The 15,366-nt window shown below is 46.0% G+C and overlaps 1 protein-coding gene across 2 annotated transcripts in view; it reads right to left on the bottom strand.

Moving 5' to 3' along the window:
• TIMELESS (timeless circadian regulator) overlaps nt 1-14,920 on the bottom strand; it is a 63,621-nt gene extending 48,701 nt beyond the window's left edge. Inside the window, exon 1 of one of the 2 annotated variants that reach the window (XM_080994407.1) lies at nt 14,786-14,920. The gene's annotated coding sequence lies outside the window, so the exon portion shown is untranslated. Of the gene's footprint in view, nt 1-12,251; nt 12,539-14,785 lie in introns of those variants that run through there. The other variant, XM_080994408.1, reaches the window with a different exon arrangement.
• Between the last annotated feature and the right edge of the window lie 446 nt (nt 14,921-15,366).

Here is a 15,366-nt window from a genome sequence, read left to right as displayed (position 1 = left end):
ACAAAACTGGAAGCAAGAAGAATTACCAACGAAAGAAGAATGGAGAATGAAATTGATGGACTATGCAGAATTAGATAAACTAACAGGAACGCTTCGAAACCTGCAGGACCAGAAATTTACAGACTACTGCATTTGAAAAGTAATTGTGATGGACAGATTACGCAAGTAGGTTTGCAAGGTGGATTATTTGAAATACTGCAAAAAAAGACATTGAGGATAATTATTAGTTAAAGATAATTAAAGGTAATATGAAATTAAGAAATGCATAAGTGATAAGAGCGGAAAATCATCAGAGGCATTGACGGAAGTCCAACAAATATTGTGTAAGATGTGAAGTTCTGTTGTATGAATGTTAATTAATATGTTAAAAATTAATAAAAATGTATTCTTAAAAAAAAAGAACCTCACAAGGCTAGGGTTCTTTTTTTCCTCTTTTTTGTAAATAATTTTTATTCATTTTCCAATTAAAAAAACATTCATATTATTAACAAATTCAAACCAAATCTTTCCACATACAAAAAACAATATAGCCAATTATATAATCCAAATTAATTAATTTCAGTGGGACTTCCCATGTTCTGGATTTCAAAAGCCAAATGCCCATCCTTTATCTTTCTGCTATCTTCTTTATTACTTCACAATTTTCCAATCCTGATATTAACAATCTCCTCTTGCGATCAGTCAGTCGCTGGTATAACTCACTATCTTGTTTTATTTGACCATTCCTTATTTCTATTATCACGCAGGGGGCTTTTCCCACATTGTTCTCAATTTTAATATTTTGAAGCGCAGTCCTCCTTGATGACCCCTCCTTTTTCTGCTCATTGTTGTTCTAATAGGCTCTGGGCTTCGAGGCTAGAGTTCAAATCTCCACTCTGTTGCTGCTTCTCAGCCTAACCTACATCGGTTGTTGTGGGAATTAACTGAGGATGGGGATAAAACATATATGGCACATTGAGGGGAGAAACATAGAATGAAAATGCAAAAAATAAAATCATGTACAGCATGTCTGGCTTCAGCAAGCAAGAAAAGCTGGTACCAACTCTTGCCATTATCTCAAAATCTGTAGAAAGGAAATAAAGTACCACATAGTTCTCATACACTCCCTCTCACCTCCCCAGATGTTGATAAACATTTTACAGCACATGCCACTTTCTGTGTGGCCCAAGAAATTACTGAGGGCAGTGTTGAAAGTCAGAGGGACTGCCCTGACGGTTTTTCGCAAGCGTATTCTGCAACATGTTATTCTCTATATAAATACATGTTGGCTACAAAAAATTAATACAACAGACTCTCCTATAGTCTCCCAACTGAGATACAAATTCATTGCCTGGGATGCACAGAAGAACCATCTTAAGCAGGCATAGGCAAACTCTGGCTCTCTAGATGTTTGGGACTACAATTCCCATCATCCCTAGCTAACAGGACCAGTGGTCAGGGATGATGGGAATTGTAGTCCCAAACATTTGGAGGGCTGGAGTTTGCCTATGCCTGATCTTAAGTGACAATGTGAACTCATGTTTATCCACACAGCTTTTTTTTTTAAAGGGATGCTCTCAAGAGCCTAAGTCTCCCAACTGCAGTAGTCACACAACCAAGCAGCGCACGGAAACGCCGTTTACCTTCCCGCCGGAGTGGTACCTATTTATCTACTAGCACTTTGACGTGGTTTCAAACTGCTAGATTGGCAGGAGCAGGGACCGAGCAATGGGAGCTCACCCTGTCACGGGGATTCGAACCGCCAACCTTCTGATCAGCAAGCCCTAGGCTCTGTGGTTTAACCCACAGCGCCACCCGCATCCCTTTATTACCCCACAAATTAGCTAATTGCAGCTCCCTGCCCCCCTCTCCCATGCAATTAGCAAACTTCAGAAGCTGCGATCCTCAAATATTACCACCAGCAGGTGAACGGACATTTAAGTTAGTTTGCTGGGACACAGCACCAACCAGCGTCATGGGATGGACAAGAAAGGTTGCCGTAAACGCGCTACTTGTCACCTGCCAGGGAATGCAAAAGAGACTTACCTTGTCTCTGCAGGTCAACAAGTGAAAAAGTGGAACTTCGCCGGAAACAATGCTTGGCTATAAATCTCAGCCAAAATCCGCAGACCCTTTGCTCAGAAGCTAAAGCATTCTAAAACAGGTAGAGCTGTTGCACAGGTCTTCTCTACAGCAAACTAAGATTTCCATGCAAATTGACTATAGATCTTCAGAAACGCTTCTGCTATCGCCTACCCATGCCCTGAACCTCAGCTTTTCCAATAGCCAAGGCTATTGAAGCAGAGATATAACAGAACTGCCACAGCCTTAAAGAACCATGAAGAATATCATGAGAGGGAGGACAGATAAAACTCCTTTCCTGGCCTACAGATCAGAAAGCAGAGAAGGGATTTCTCACGTTACTCCTGTGTAAGTTTATTTTACCAGCAGAACCTTCCGGTTCCTGGGGCTTCATGCACGCAAACTCCTCAGGCGCATGCAGATGGACTGCTTCCAAAATTCCTGGAGCTTTTAAGACGAGAGGGAAAGAGAGAAGCTGCTGGGAACTAGAAGACTGCAGACAACTGGCAAAACTTTGGGTTGCTAAAGAGGAGTAGGAAAAGGAGTTGCGTTTTCTCCACTCACTTCTCGACAAGGCAACCCCTTCTTAACCCACCCCAATCCACCACTACTGGAGTTCACACTGATTTCAAAATGACAGGACGTAACCTGGTTTGTGTAACTGGCCCACTTACACAAAGCGCTGCAGAATTCTAACCTACTTTCCAGACTCTAGGATGTCACGATAGCCCAGGTCACTATGCAGCAGGGAGGATGCGTATGTCTGTGTGTGCAAGTTGAGGAGAAATGTTTGGGAGCCCAAACCTCTTCTGCAACCACATACCGTATCTTTCGCTCTATAAGACGCACCAGACCACAAGACGCACCTAGTTTTTGGAGGAGGAAAACAAGAAAAAAAAACATATTCTGAATCTCAGAAGCCAGAACAGCAAGAGGGATCACTGCGCAGTGAAAGCAGCAATCCCTCTTGCTGTTCTGGCTTCTGGGATAGCTGCGCAGCCTGCATTCGCTCCATAAGATGCACACACATTTCCCCTTACTTTTTAGGAGGGAAAAAGTGAGTCTTATAGAGCAAAAAATACGGTAACTTAAGACTCATGCTCAAATACCTCTGGGGTATCTTGGCTAGGTGGATGCAATATTCAGTGGGGGAAGATTGGGATTTTGACATCTTAGCACAACCTCTGGCAAGCAGCAGCTTGAAGTCTCGTTATGGAGAATTGGCAAGTAAGACCAGCACTGTAGGGGCAGGCTGACCACTGTTCGAAATTACCCAGGCGCCAAGCACACTTTGTACCTGGCTATTGGCCACTTGCGACCAGGTGAAGATGCCCAGGCGCCAAGATGGCACCTGAGGTCTCCACCATCTCGAGGTGCGAGCCTGAGGGGTCCTTGAATCTTGACTGTTTTCACACACTAGCAACCACATCCTGTAGAACTCTATCGGGTATATTTTATCGGCACCATCGGAATGAATTTCAGGAACCTAAAAGTCGTACTGAAAAATACAACTTTTTGAACCGTCCGGCCCCAAAAATGGCAACTAGGCAGCCTGTTTAGCCAACTATAACCCTGGTTTAAGGAGACAATTGGCGCCTAGCTTGTATCTATATCGCCGAAGAATTGATGCTTTTGAATTATGGTGCTGGAGGAGACTCTTTAGAGTCCCATGGACTGCAAGAAGATCCAACCGATTCATTCTTAAGGAAATCAGCCCTGAGTGCTCACTGAAAGGACAGATCCTGAAGCAGAGGCTCCAATACTTTGGCCACCTCATGAGAAGAGAAGACTCCCTGGAAAAGACCCTGATGTTGGGAAAGATTGAGGGCACAAGGAGAAGGGGATGACAGAAGACGAGATGGTTGGACAGTGTTCTCGAATGAGTTTGACCAAACTGCGGGAGGCAGTGGAAGACAGGAGTGCCTGGCGTGCTCTGGTCCATGGGGTCACGAAGAGTCGGACGCGACTAAACGACTAAACAACAACAACAACAAAGATTACATCTCTGAGTTTCTAACACTGCTGCCACCAGACCTGTCGCCGCTACTGCTTGCCGCAACAGCTGTGCTGCATCCGTGTCGATTTCAGGCGAGATCGTGCTGATTTGGGGTTAGCTCTCACCCCAAATGGATGTGACCTCACCCGAAACTGGCGCAGATGTTGGCGCTGCTTCTCCGTCGCTGGCAGCGGTACAGGCAGGGCGGCCGTGGGGGCACTGCTTCAGGGGCTTCTGCTGCCTGAGGCAGCAGCTGCACCCTGCCTAATGGCTGAGCAGGCCTTGCTAAAACACTCTAAATGGCCTGTTAACACTGAATCCTTCTCTTCCTATGGGTCTAGGCCCAGTGCTCCGAGTCAGGCTCTGCCTTAAAACCTACTCTGAAACCCAGGGCTTAATCCTGGAACATGTGAAGCAACCGTAATTATGCAAGGAGATGCCCGCAGGGGAGTGCAGATCTTCCACTGAAGATCAGTCGCACCCACCATCTGAGGTTATTCAGCATGGCTCCCAGTCAGGCTTGAACCTTGCCACCTCCTCCATTTCAAAACCAAAAGATGATGCATCTTGGAACCAGAATCTCCACAGTGGCCACTTCATTTTGCTGCAGCTACTCTGTGTGATAACATGAACATGAGCAGCAGCAGGTAGATCTCTTTGAACCACTACAAAATTCAGCGTTAACCAGATCAGGTGTGCAATGTTCAAAATTAGCCAGACGCTAGGCGCATTTTGCACCTGGCTTTCAGCCACTTGCGATCAAGTGAAAATGCCTGGGTACCAGGATGGTGCCTGACAACACTATCTGGAGGTGCATGCCTGGGGATCATTGGATCTGGACCGTTTTCCACACACTAATACCCCCATCCTATAGAATTCTATCACTCATATTTTATCTGCACAATCGGAAAGTATTTCTGGGACCTAATTGCTTTTTCTGTGCCGCCTGAGCAGGAGTAGTCACCATTGAGAAAAAAGAGCTTGGAATAAGCCAATATATATCCTTGAATCAAGTCACTTTTCTTCTTTTAAGTTCTCAAAGTTCTTAGCCTAGCTTTCAAGGTTGTCATCTGAACTAGCCAGATGTTTAACTGAGAATCAGTCAGTCAGTCCGTCCATCAGTTGAAAAATAAAGACTTTAGAGCAGTCTTGCCCCAAAATGGCAAATAGACATTCTGTTCTGGTGACTGCAACCTTGGTTAAGGCAGAGGTTTTCAACCTTTTTGAGTTCATGGCTCCCTTAACCAACTATATTCTTTCTGAGGCACCCTTGTGTGGCTCAGGAGCCCAGTTGTGTCTCCCCTTGCCTGCAGAGCTGGCAACCTCTCATCCTTTTTTTGAACACCCTTCCTTGTGGAATGTTCCCTCAGCCTCCTCTCCCCTCTCCTTCAGAGTCCTCTGGGCAGCCGTAGCTGCTGCCCCAGTCTTTGAGCTGCCCGCCCCTGCCCCAAATAGAGGTGCCCTCCCAGAGGCACCATTCACCGATGGAGCTTATAGCCAGGGCTGCTGCAACAAACAGCTGTGCAAGCCTTTGGGAGGCAGAGATGTGAGAGGGCATCAGACGATGGAGGGACAGAGGCCAGTGTTGCCTACGGCATCCCTGACCATCATTCAAGGCAGCCCAGGGTGCTACGGCACACTGGTTGAAAACCACCGGTTTAAGGAGTCATCTGGCACCTAGATTAAACATCTGAGTATCTAACACTGGGTGAGCCACCATTTATCAACAGCTCACTGGTGCAGCAAGCGATTTCGTGTCCTCCATGCATTTGTTTGTAGGCATTGGCCCTAATTCACTCGTGGCAAAGGAGATTCTGACACTCGGCTGTTAGAACAGCATATAAACTAGGAGATATCAATACAGTGGTACCTCGGGTTAAGTACTTAATTTGTTCCAGAGGTCTGTTCTTAACCTGAAACTGTTCTTAACCTGAAGCACCACTTTAGCTAATGGGGCCTCCCGCTGCCGCCGGAGCACAATTTCTGTTCTCATCCTGAAGAAAAGTTCTTAACCTGAGGTACTATTTCTGGGTTAGTGGAATCTGTAACCTGAAGCGTATGTAACCTGAAGCGTCTGTAACCCAAGGTACCACTGTATAATTCTTGCGTTATAATTATGTGATTTGGGCAAGCTGTGACTCACCTCCATCTCCAGTATGGACAAAACGCTAACCTACCATACAGGGATTGTTTTAAGGATTGGGACATCATATGCAAAGCGTGGGATTGGGACCAGGAGAATGCAAACCCAGGAGAATGGGGAGGACTTGTGACCTTTGAGGTGTTACTGGGCTCCCAACCCTCACCAGTCCCAACCAGCATAGCCAACGGCCCATGATGATGGGAGCTGGAGTACAACATCGGGGGCAAAGGCCTGCTGTACACACTATAAAGCCCTATATAAAAGATGGCGCTCACAACTGGTAACTTTCCTATCTCTTTGAGTTTGCAGTTAAAACGAAGTAAAACTAAGACAAGGAAAGAAAGAATTGTTGTGTGCACAGGTAAGTCTTTGGGGGTACCAGGACCCTGGGTTTTTCTTGAGATTTGGAGTAAAACGAAGACAATGAGAATCCCTAGGAAAACTGTTTTCAGCCCTCACTGGCCTCAGTTCTTACAATGCAACCACATTGATCCAAAACAACCCTGCACACCATGGCTTATTCAGGCACCCTATGAGCCACAGCTCACATGTGATTTCTTGCTCCTCCCCGCAGGTGACTGGGGCCTAGTTTCATTCAAATTTCCAAGGAAACTGGCCCCCTGGGGAAGTATGAGAAAGTCAATAGCCTACCAGGGAAAGTGTACCTGAGTTGCATAACAGGCCACATTCTCAACCGCTCTCCGCACCGCTGTGCGCTAACAAAAGCCAGTGAATGTGAAGTGGGTCAAGAAAGCGGCCCCATCCCCAGCACAACATTGATGGATCAGCAAAAGGTGTTTCAGAAGAGACACGGCATCATGTTAAGATGGCCAGAAAAACGTTTTCCTTTTGTGTCCAAAGCAAATTTTGCCCATGCGTGGCAGAACTTACAGGGCCTGGCTGGCTGGCCAACGAAGACACTTTGAATCTCTCCCATTTGCAAGCATTTTGCACAATTCATGCAGTTTACCCCATTTCCAACCATCACCAGCATGTACTGAAGCCCTCCTCAAATAACCTATGGTAGATTACTGTTCTGCAAACTATTCCTGCATGTTTCACATGTGAAAAAACAAGACAACTATGAGCTACCTTGATTCCATCAGTACTCACAAGGTGATCAGATATCTAGATGGAGGGGGACTAGTCCCAGTGTGCATGGGGGAAGGGGGTACTGCAGACTCCCCCAGCTATTTTTAATTCATACACTAGGGCTGGGCAATACAATATCATCGAAAACCAGCTTGATGTCCATAGTGTAATACAGTGGTACCTCGCAAGACGAATGCCTCGCAAGACAAAAAACTCACTAGACGAAAGGGTTTTTTGTTTTTTGAGCTGCTTCGCAAAACGATTTTCCTTTTTTTTTTTAAGTAATATTTATTAAAGTTTCAAAAGAAGAAAAATCACATTAATAAAAAAAAATTAACAATAAAAAGAAAAAATACAAAATAGAAAAAAAGAAAAAACAGTTAAAAACAATTCCATCTTTTCTTCACTTCTTTTACGTTTACTTGTTTCCCGGACCTCCTCATACCTCCCTCTTTTGTATTCCAATTCAATTTGTTAATCCGACAATTCCTTTCCCTCCTTTTTAATCCTTTCCCTCCTTTTTAATCCTAATCTTTAATCTTGATATATTATAAGATTAAATTTTTACATATTAAAAACCAATTTTTCCATATTCTTTTGTACCTATACCGCTAGACACCACTTAACTTCAATCCAACATCATTCTAACATTCATTAATTTTGCAATGTTTCTGTAAATAGTCTTTAAATTTCTTCCAATCTTCTTCCACCGACTCTTCTCCCTGGTCTCGGATTCTGCCAGTCATTTCCGCCAATTCCATATAGTCCATCAGTTTCATCTGCCATTCCTCCAGTGTGGGTAAGTCTTGTGTCTTCCAATACTTTGCAATAAGTATTCTTGCTGCTGTTGTAGCATACATAAAGAAAGTTCTGTCCTTTTTTAACACCAATTGGCCGACTATGCCCAGGAGAAAGGCCTCTGGTTTCTTCAAGAAGGTATATTTAAATACCTTTTTTAGTTCATTATAAATCATCTCCCAGAAAGCCTTAATCCTTAATCCTTGGGCACGTCCACCAAAGGTGAAAAAATGTACCTTCAGTTTCTTTACATTTCCAACATTTATTATCAGGCACATGATAGATTTTTGCAAGCTTGACTGGGGTTATGTACCACCTGTATATCATTTTCGTAATATTTTCTCTTAAGGCATTACATGCCGTAAATTTCATACCTGTGGTCCACAACTGTTCCCAGTCAGCAAACATAATATTATGTCCAACGTCTTGTGCCCATTTAATCATAGCAGATTTCACCGTTTCATCCTGAGTATTCCATTTCAACAGCAAGTTATACATCTTTGACAAAATCTTAGTTTTGGGTTCTAACAATTCTGTTTCTAATTTTGATTTTTCCACCTGGAAGCCGATTTTCTTGTCCAAATTGTATGCCTCCATTATCTGATAATAATGAAGCCAGTTTCGCACTTTGTTTTTTAGTTTTTCAAAACTCTGCAGTTTCAATCTATCTCCATCTTGTTCCAAAATTTCCCAATATTTCGGCCATTTGACCTCCATATTGAGCTTCTTCAGAGCTTTCGCTTCCATCGGTGACAGCCACCTTGGGGTTTTATTTTCCAATAAATCCTTATATCTTATCCAAACATTGAACAATGCTTTCCTGACAATGTGATTTTTAAATGCTTTATGTGCTTTGAACTTATCGTACCACAGATATGCATGCCAAATACATTGTTAAAACCTTCTAAATCCAAAATGTCAGTGTTTTCAAGAAGCAGCCATTCTTTCAACCAGCAAAAAGCTGCTGATTCATAATAAAGTTTGAGGTCTGGCAGGGCAAATCCACCTCTTTCCTCACAAGACGATTTTCCCTATGGGCTTGCTTCACAAGACGGAAACGTCTTGCAAGTTTGTTTCCTTTTTCTTAACACCGTTAATACAGTTGCGACTTGACTTCGAGGAGCAACTCATAGAACGTGGTGTGGTAGCCTTTTTTGAGGTTTTTAAAGACTTTGGTGATTTTTGAAGCTTTTCCAAAACTTTCCCGACACCGTGCTTCGCAAGACGAAAAAAATCGCAAGACGACAATACTCGCGGAATGAATTAATTTCGTCTTGCGAGGCACCACTGTAACGGTTTCATAACTTTTGATCTGGTCATGTATCGCGAATTGCGATGCTACATCGCGCTGTTTAGCTAGTGATATATCACGATGTTGAACGCCCAAGCCCTACTTTTCACCTCTACATAGTTCCATCCTTATGTCAGACATTGTGATATACGGATATATCACAACGTTTAAAAAGGTAAAGGTAAAGGTAAAGGGACCCCTGACCATTAGGTCCAGTCGTGACCGACTCTAGGGTTGCGGCGCTCATCTCGCTTTATTGGCCGAGGGAATCGGCGTACAGCTTCCGGATTATGTGGCCAGCATGACTAAGCCACTTCTGCCAAACCAGAGCAGCGCACGGAAACGCCGTTTACCTTCCTGCCAGAGCGGTACCTATTTATCTACTTGCACTTTGACGTGCTTTTGAACTGCTAGGTTGGCAGGAGCAGGGACCGAGCAACGGGAGCTCACCCCGTTGCGGGGATTCGAACCGCCGACCTTCTGATCGGCAAGTCCTAGGCTCTGTGGTTTAACCCACAGCGCCACCCGCATCCCTATCACAACGTTTAGCTGGTGATATATCGTGATGTTGAAAACCAGCCCTACCGCTGGTGCACACAGAAACATTTTTCCTGTTGCACTCAGTGGTTTTTGCAAGCTTAGAACTCTGCATTGTACAGCTGTGGCACAGACCTCCCTCCCCCCCCCCCAAAAAAACAACACATAATCTCTCCAGGATTTTTAAAGGCTAGTGCAGATTCATCAGCTTGCAAGGCACAAGAGTTCACTCGGAAGTTCCTTCTCCAAATGAGCCGAATTTTAGAAAGGGCAAATAGCGTACTTCCATCACAGCCAAGTGAGCATCAAAAATTGGAAAGCAACAGATTTGCATATCCAGCCAAATTCTTCACACACATGCCTGTGAACTGAGGAGAAGAGACAGCAAATGCCACCTAATATTCTATGCAAATCATACAGATCCCCAGAGGGAATGAAACAGCAACAGGTTTGAATAAAACTGCAAGCAACAGAGCAAGCCACGTATATTTACAAGTTCGTGAAATTAAGCAGGGAGCGAAGAAGCGACAAATTGCTTGCTGCCGGGGAAACCCAGCAACCAATCCTACTTGGATCATCACACCTCCGTTTCTGCAAGCAGGGTGGGGTGGGAGCAGCCGGCATGCGCACGTGAGCAGGGCAAAGCAGCCGATAAAGGAATATAGGAAAGCAACGTGACAGGAGTGGAAGGCAATGCTGGGCACTTGCATGTGATAATAACGCCAGCGTTCCTTTTGAACACCTAGCAGTGCGGGGAGGCTGCAGGAGGGAGAAGGGCAAGGAAGAGGTCACATGGGGCTAACTGCGCAGTCTCTCAAGGTGTTGAATAATGAAAACTGTCACTCACCGAAAAGTACCAAAAGAGCCTTGAGTCAAGTGAATCACTTAAAATGGGAGGACAAAAACACCATAGTATATGCCTCCCCCACTCTCCAATGCTAGCCTATGCAAGACTTCTTCAATGTCCACAGGATGGGAATGCTGCCTTAAAGACACTTGGAAGCCCCCTGAAGTCAGTTATACTTACACACTACTTAAAAGAATTATTTGAATTAGCTTTTAAATCTTCCCAAATAAATCAGTGGAGGCATTCTCTCTCTCTCTGGAAGGACAGATCGTGAAGCTGAGGCGCCAATACATTGGCCACCTCATGAGAAGAGAAGACTCCCTGGAAAAGACCCTGATGCTGGGAAAGATGGAGGGCACAAGGAGAAGGGGACGACAGAGGAGGAGATGGTTGGATAGTGTTCTCGAAGCTACCAGCATGAGTTTGACAAAACTGCGGGAGGCAGTGGAAGACAGGACTGCCTGGCATGCTCTGGGCCAGGGGGTCACGAAGAGTCGGACACGACTAAACAACAACAACCAAGTAGTACAAAGTAGGGGAGATTAGGACTGCAGACTCCTCAATGAAGTTTACTGGCTGTCCTTGGGCCAGTCATAGTCTCACAGTGCAACCTACCTCACAGGATTGATGTGAATGTAAAACTGAGGGAGGGGAGGGAAGAGAAGAATAATGTAAATTTAACTCTATACTTGTGTCAGTGTTGGTCAGCATCAGTAGCACAGCTGTAGCCAGTTACAATGTAATGGAAGCAGAACAGGTTTATATGGCTAAAGAGATGGAAAAAGATGAGGACGAACAGTTACTCCTAGTTTAATAAAACAACCAAATATTGCACAATTTTGCAAGTACTGTACTCTCAGAATTTAAAGGAGCAAAAACGAAAAGTTAATGCTCTGCCCAGGCAAGAAGAGATGGCATAATTTGTTTATATCCCCCCCCCCACTTTTTAACTCCAAGGTCCTCACAGCAGCTTGCAATAAAAAAAATACAAAACATGTAGAATTATAAGTAGTGCTGCTGCTCATCTATACTCGTAGGCATTCCTACTGCTCCTGCACCTTCAATCCATTCAGGGTGCTGTGAACAACAGAATGCTAACGGTGTTGTGGGCACCTAGCAATACAGGCTGCATTTCCCCAAAGATACAAATACTTTGCTTTTGAGTGCTGGGAAAAACCAGTCTCCCTTCAGCAGAAGCAATACATAGAGAAATGACAAATGAGTTGGAGACACGTTTGAAATAAATGATGGAGGGTGGGACACACACACACACACAGGTTGAAATGAATTTATTACTTCCAATGATCGACCCCAGAGATACACTAAACTGGTGAGCAACCGCTTCAGTTGTTGTGACCAAGTAATGTCCTCTTTATCTTCCATCAGATTCCTTGCCACGGCAATCACAAAAAGCAGCCACCTCAAGGGCGAAACAAAACAACGCCGAGAAGTTTTGCAAGGGCGGCAGAAAAAGTGCTTTCCTTACCTGGATTTAACCCGGGGTCGTTAATCTGGAGCAGATGGAATATAGGAAATCTTTGCAAGATCTGGGAGGTCCTGATTATTACTGCTATTTAAAAAGAGAAGTCTCCCCCGTGTTGTTACGATCTCCAAGAAATACCGAAAACAGAGAGCGGGGAGGGTGGGTGGAGAGATCCGGCGTCTCCAGCGTTTTCAAGATGCTCGCAAAGCCGTGCAGCCGCCAATGACAGCCTCCGCGCAAGCGGAAGTTGCTCGACACGGGAAGAGGCCTTCGGTGCCGTGCCAGGGAGACGCGCGCGCGAGTCCTGCCTTCCTGCGAAATTTAAAACCACCTGAGCGCCTATAGGAAGGGCGAAGGCGGGAAACGGGCAGGCAGCTGCAGCAAGGCTTGCAAGAGGGAGGCAAGGCTTGCAAGAGGCAAGGCTCTGCAAAACGCGCGTGTCCTCGCTTTGCAAATCCTAGGAGCTACGGCACCCGGCTAGCTTTGTTGAAATCCCACCGGGGGGAATCTGGTGGGCTTTAAGCGGCCGCGGGGTTATTGGCAGCTAGCGCGAATGCCTGGAGAGAAGTATACTCCTCTCTCACAAATCTCCATCCTCAGATTATAACATCTCCAAGCGCAAACCCTCCCGTTACGTCTCCGGGTCCGCGCAATGCTTGCTTATGTTGGGGGGGCGGGGGCGGAGAAACGCCCCCATTCCTTGGGTGACCAAAACCAACAAATCACTGCCAGGGGTGGAAAGTGTGTTCAAAATAAAAAAAATTCCGGCTGCAGCGTGCTTTTCGCAACTAATGAAACAGCTCATCACGCAAAGGAGAACCGATGCTGTCTCACTGTGGTGTTTTCGCGTGAAAGCTTTGGAGAAGAACACGCATTCGGCCTTTATTGGCATAATTTAGACAATCAAATCATACACACAGAACACAGAAGTATGAGTGACAAGCCTTTGTGCGGCGCACCGAACTTGGCATGGCAACACATCAGCGCCCCTTTCTTGCTGCAGCCGGAAATACTGTACATTCTTTACAAAGTTTGATTGGTTTTGAGGTGGCCCAGTTAAAGCTATAGTTTTCCCAGTAGTGATGTAAGGAAGTGAGAGCTGGACCATAAAGAAGGCTGATCACAGAAGAATTGATGCTTTTGAATTATGGTGCTGGAGGAGACTCTTGTGAGTCCCATGGACTGCAAGAAGATCAAACCGATCCATTCTGAAGGAAATCAGCCCTGAGTGCTCACTGGAAGGACAGATCCTGAAGCTGAGGCTCCAATACTTTGGCCACCTCATGAGAAGAGAAGACTCCCTGGAAAAGACCCTGATGTTGGGAAAGATGGAGGGCACAAGGAGAAGGGGACGACAGAGGACGAGATGGTTGGACAGTGTTCTCGAAGCTATGAACATGAGTTTGACCAAACTGCAGGAGGCAGTGGAAGACAGGAGTGCCTGGCGTGCTCTGGTCCAGGGGGTCACGAAGAGGCGGACACGACTAAACAACAACAACAGGAATAGGGGCTCTTGCCCCCAATACAGTAGATGACGCAGAGCAGGCTGTTAAAGCCACGGTCCTCCCACCTCCCCAAAAAACCTCACCACCGCCAAGGCCAACAAGGATGACTATGGAGAATCAACGGCATCCGAGTGCTCTTAATGCCCCCATCCGGACCCTCCGCCCAAACCTGAGCTCCTTCTTCAGGTTGCCAGCAGAAACACCTCAGACTCCCCCCCCCATCCATACTACAGTGGTACCTCAGGTTAAGTACTAATTCGTTCAGGTCTGTTCTTAACCTGAAACTGTTTTTAACCTGAAGCACCACTTTAGCTAATGGGTCCTCCTGCTGCCGCCACGCTGCCAGAGCACGATTTCTGTTCTCATCCTGAAGCAAAGTTCTTAACCCGAGGTACTATTTCTGGGTTAGCCGAGTCTGTAACCTGAAGCGTTTGTAAACCAAGGTACCACTGTATTTAGAAGCTTAAACATGCTTTGGATTAGTTTATCTTCCCCCTTTAAAATCTAAAGCATGTGTACGCAAACATGAATCTGCAGAAAAATGGGAGGACGGAAAATGACCAAATATATCTCAACAACCCTGTTGGGAACTAAGTTCTACCCAAGCCAGTGGGATTCATTTCAAAACAAGTTGTGACTTGTTCTGACAGAGATACCCTTCCATCTTGGATAGGGCAAGGCCATATTGTAACACTGCCTGCCAACACCTCGCCCCCCCCATCCCATTACAGTGGTACCTCGGGTTAAGTACATAATTCGTTCCGGAGGTCCGTTCTTAACCTGAAACTGTTCTTAACCTCATCCTGAAGCAAAGTTCTTAACCCGAGGCACTATTTCTGGGTTAGCCTGTAACCTATTTCTGGGTTAGCCTGTAACCTGAAGCGTCTGTAACCCGAGGTACCACTGTACTTGTTCCCTGGCAAATGCCAAGCAGGCTGCAGCCGGGTAGCGCCAGGCTGCGCGCATTCCCCAAGAGCTTAGCAATGCGCCTTGCAAACCTGAACCGCGGCCTCCCCAAACCGCCATATTTACCCGCCCCGCGCGAGCCGCTCCATCTGCACCGGCGTCGTTTCCCGCCCTAACTTTGCACCGGGAGGAGGAGAAGGAGCAGCAGCAGCAGCGCCTCCCGGTCCGCGCTGCCGACTTCCTCGCGCCTCCCGGATTCCAAATGGCGCGCGAATGCGCTCTCGCTCCTTTTAAAAGGGCCACCGGCGACAGGCCCGGCTTAGCCAGAGGAGGCGCAGGACTCTGCCGCCTTTTGCTCAGAAGTAAGGCCATTCGGTCCAACTCGGCCGCGCGAGCCTGGCATTGCCCTTTTAAGCGAGCGCTCACTCGCCCCCGCTTTCCACGGGGTGGAGCGAAAAGTTAATTTTGCAGCCCGTTGGGGAGGCGCGCGCAGAAAGGAAGGCATTGCGAGCAACCATGGGCGTAGTCAGTGCTGGATTAAGCTATACTGTAGTTTAGGGCCCCACTTTCTTGGGGCCCCCCAAAAAAATTAAAGGGGAAAAACACTGGATGTACTTTGATAAAATACATATTTTGTTCTGTGCAAATGGGTTTAGGTCCATATTTAGGTCCTATTAGGTCCCTAAATTACCATATTAGGTCCCTAA

This window comes from Podarcis pityusensis (assembly GCF_964106645.2).
Source record: "Podarcis pityusensis genome assembly, chromosome: 2".
Taxonomy (NCBI): domain Eukaryota; kingdom Metazoa; phylum Chordata; class Lepidosauria; order Squamata; family Lacertidae; genus Podarcis; species Podarcis pityusensis.
Note: the sequence above shows the minus strand (reverse complement) of the source record. Positions and strands in the feature narration are given on the sequence as shown.